The sequence below is a fragment of the Micropterus dolomieu genome, linkage group LG14 (genome assembly GCF_021292245.1).
Source record: "Micropterus dolomieu isolate WLL.071019.BEF.003 ecotype Adirondacks linkage group LG14, ASM2129224v1, whole genome shotgun sequence".
Lineage (NCBI taxonomy): Eukaryota > Metazoa > Chordata > Actinopteri > Centrarchiformes > Centrarchidae > Micropterus > Micropterus dolomieu.
Window position 1 is genome coordinate 8850867 of NC_060163.1, and position 4733 is coordinate 8855599.

Here is a 4733-nt window from a genome sequence, read left to right on the forward strand (position 1 = left end):
AAATTCTCACAGGGATGCCATCAAATAAAGGTTTCTGTCAGACTTCTATGAGACCTTTTACAGAGACTCTGTCTCGGGTCAACATGTAAAACATCAGCATGGGAAAGAAAATAAGATAGATACTGTCTAAAGTTTTTAATGAATTGTTTTCACATGTTGTCATTCTTTTTTTCCTAAGTCTGTCAGAAACATGGATATCTTATGATATGGATATTTTTTTAAAGACTATTCTCTGCTGTGATAAAGTGAAACAGTAGAATTGGTGACATTTTAAGTGTAGCACTGCCTTTTTATGCATTGAAAAATGAGCCCACAGCATCTTACTATATCCTGTACCGCTGACGAACAACACTGTCGCATAGACTCTATTATAACAAGTAGCCTTTTCATAGACATCTCTTACAGTGACGGTTGGGGTCAGTTTGTCCCTGGGACCATTGGTGGGTCTAACCTCTCTGCACAAATATCCATATTGTATGTGTGGTAATGTACAGTAATTATGCACAGTGGAGTTTTTGACCACTAAAAGCGCCTTGGAGCGATGTTTATATGTGTGGGTCACCATTTTGATTGGGTTGGAATACGTTCCACGAGCACCGGGGTGAGGTTATACACAGTCCTGTAGCTTATTTCATGTTAGTCTGCAAAAAGACAGTTGGTGGTGGCAACGCTTTACAAAGCGTTGCAATGCGCCAACAAAGAAGGGAAGAAGATGGAGGCCAGCTAGCAAACATGGATGTTAACGATGCACATACTACAAAATGAGCTTTGCAAAAGTTTCATTTGAAGGAAATGCATTCAGCGCATGTGTTAAACCTTGATGTGTTTTGGTAAGTAATACTGAATTTGAAATGAACTTTTGTTTGATTCGATAGGGCACCTTTAAGCCGGAGACTTCTTGTTCCAGACAATTGAAGACGGTGCTGATCTTTTCTCTTATAGTTGCTAAGCACCTATTCAAAACTAGTTTGAATCAGGACTTTTTGCTAAAAGCCAAACTGTTGTTTCTTCTGTGGCTTGGAAGCTCTACATGCTTTTTAAAAAAGAGGCCAGTGCTGTACAGAGAGCTCCTGGTGGACATGCAAGTAGGCTCCTCTATCTTGGGGAATAGAGGTTTTCATGATATGATCTCAAACATCAATATTAATTGAAGTGGCTCCATCTAAACTGAATCTGACTCTGCCTTGAGGCTGGTCATCAGAGCGATGACGAGCAACAGGAGTTGGTTTAGTTCATTGAGATGCAGCAAAAGTGTTCTCTTGCAGTATGCCATCTCTGTTCCTGTGTACTTTTCTGTCCTTGCCTTAGTCAGCAGTCAGGCCTTATCTATCAGTGTCACAGCAAAGAGGGGATGAACAATAAAGTACAGTGTCTACAGTACAATACAAACACCTCTGTGTCAGTGTTGTCATTGTTAACCTTGTTGCTTGCATCTGTGGATGAAGGTCAATACACAATTTAATGCCTGTCAGCATACATTTCTGCATTAATGCATTTGTAGGTACCTCCCGTAGATGTGTATAGTGTTATTTGAATACAAACCGAAGGTGTGTGCTAAAGCGAGAATGTGTTTATATGGCGAGGTGAACGCATCGATGCCTGCATTATATTCTGCATATGAACTGTCTGCATAAATGGATGGACAGATACTGCGAATTCCATCAGAGCATCTGCGTCCCCCTCCGTGCATCTGTTTTGCTTGTCGAATGGTTATTTAACCATCACTGCTTCACTAATGCAGTCTTTGAGCTATTATTCAAACCACCCAGCCATTTTGGGAAAGACCGTATTTTTCTGTGCTTGGTATGCTCTGCCGAGACGGTGGACAGAAGAATGGCGAGGATGGATAACAAAATGCTCATTGTTCATTCACCAGAAAATTGGTTACAGGCCTATTTAGGATGTGGACTGATTTATCAGTTAGAAAACAGCTAAAACATAACTGACTTCCCTTCAGTGCATGTATATAACTCTTGCGGTTTTGGTAGATATGGTTTGTAGGAGGAAACAGGAGGATCAAGATGGAGGTCACACATGGGGGGACAAGTCTGACTCCTAATCAGCCAATTATTGCAGAACGCCTGGGAGACGGTACAGGAAAAGTAACGGTGCAAGGGTGAATTAGTTTTTTTGTAACACTTTGGAACTTTTCCGTCCCACATGTTACCCATAAAATCAAACCGCCTACATCAAGAGCGGGCTGTCGTAAGCCAGAAGGAGGAAATCGCGTTGCATGGCCGAGTCCAGTTCTGTGGTTGCAGGTGAGTCCAACCTCTTTCTCTCAGGCCAGGACTCATTCACGAGAGACAAACGCACAGGGCTCGTAGGTTGTGAGCACATCAGCTGGAAGGTAAGCCATGTTTTCCAATGTCCAGCAGTAGCCTGCTTAGCACAAATTCATGTCTGTAATTACAACAGCTGTAATAATAAAACAGCCTCTTACAAAAGACTAATTCCATGTTGCATTTAATTTACTTCAGATACTGAAGTAAAATGGTATGCAGGTGCCGTGAATTCAGACTTCCAGGCAGTGCTTCCTCTGAGTCAGTGTTGCCTTGATTAAACCTATGTAATACATTTAAGGTTATGCATTTAAGATTAAAGTAAATGCCATAGAGGCAGTTTGGGTATCCTGTTGACTGAGGCATAATATGTGTACAGCCTACTACTGTATATTCCCACACTGACATGCGTAAGGTGTAAATCATGTCCTCAAGCTGCTTGATAGATTGTATTTGTGTTTTTTTTCATCCACAATAACACCAGCAATTATAGCAACAAATGTATGAGTTTAACAAATTTGCATGCATATTTGTATGTGTCTTTATAAAGAGAGCTCCAGGAGGTCTTAGGTTGTTTAAGAGTAGATCCCAAATGAATGTGGTAGAGAAAGAGGTGAGCACTTTCTGTTTTGGAATGACAAAAGCAATACGTATAATTTAGGTGAGATAGTTTGAGTGTATTACTTGCATTTATTTGGAATATTTGATACGATGTTACACCATCTTTATTTTCTTTTTGAAAATGTATCAAAGTTCCATACACCAAGAATAAAGAGGCATGCAAACAAAATGAACCATTCCTCTACTAGAAGGACTTGGTCTCTAACCAAGACTATCCTTGTGTCCACCAGTATGAATAAATTTGCCGTGTTTCACCTCATCTCTGTTTACCCGTTCTTTGTTCCTCTGCCCTGCCTCTCCTTGAAGATTCAGAGGTCCTCCGTGGCTCATTTTACAGGACTGTATGTAACCATGCTCTTACCTTTGTATGAGCAACATCAATGAGACGGGGACCCTGGTTGAAACAAGGTCACTGTATAAGCAGTACTATCTCTACAACACACAGTGCCGGCTGGGCATCAGGACGCATGTTCATTATAATGATAAGGAACAGGCTGACATCTCAGGCACCCTATAGACAGCAGGCCCTTCAGGAAGAAGCTGCCTAATAGAAACCAAGATTAGCATGTGCTTCATATTTATGCCTGCAAGGAGGTGTTCTTCACAGACTCAGGAGTCTCCATCAGCTCTGCTGAGCCGCATCTATCTGAAATGCTTGTGTCAGTAATTACAGTAACTTCAGCCTTTGCTACTTCTTTGCTGGGGCATTTTGCTTGCCCCAGCAAAGTAGTGAGGTCTGCAATATGTAGGGATGAACAGGAACTTGTAGTTACAGATTTAAATTCCCGTGTGTTATTGTTGTCGGTCATGACATTTTACTCACCACCTCCATTGTACTGTAGAGATCGCTTGCGCTCTAAAATAAGCTGATTAAACAGTAACGATTTTAAACACTTTTGAGTTCAACCAAAATGCAAAATGTAGTAGAAGGTAGTCACCTTGAAATTATCACCCGCTGGAAAACTTTACAACACAAAACATTTTCTCTACTGCTCGCACAGTGGCGTGTGGAAATAAATATATATATATATAACAATTTTTTTTTCTTTTACAGTATCAGATTGTTGATTTTGCATTATGGTTGTTAATCCAAACCCACTGTAACATGGTATTAATCCTTTGGTGAGAAATAAGTGTTACTGAAGTGAAGCTTTCCGTTATTTCAGGCAAGCAATAAAGCTGCAGCTGTCCTGCCTCATTCATGCTCAGTATCACTGCATTATTGATGCATCATCTGAATACCTGCTGACTGGTAGCATCCATTCACAGTCATACAAATTCTAATCATATAACCATCTGCAATAAAATGTCAGTTCCTTGAGAAAAGTGTCCTCTCAGAAGTAATGAAAATGGATGCATTGTATGGGTGATTTCATTTTCATACATTTGGGTCACTTTTCAATGACAGCATTGCACTCTTTTTGCTAAGAATATGTGCTTTGACCCATATCCATGCAGTAGAAGTAGCATATTTGGCACTTTTGTGACTTCATCTTTGTTCCCGCTGTCAATTTCCAGCAGCCTGTATATCAGAACCTCTGTGTGTTTTTCTTAATTTTTTTTTTCCAGGTTTTGTATTATTTGTCAGAAAACAAGCGTGTGAGCACTTTTTTTTTGTACTGACAGGCACCCATTCTGCAGCTGGCAGAAGATGAATTGAAGGTTCACTGTATTCCCTGCAGATGGTGAAATGCTCCTCCTCTGTACTTTCAACACACAGCACCTTCTCAATCTCTCTCTGTCTCTATCCTGCCTGCTCCCCGTTTGTCTCTTTTCTCTTATTCTCCCCCTTGATTCTTTCACCCCCCCGTACTACGTACCCCTTCTTCT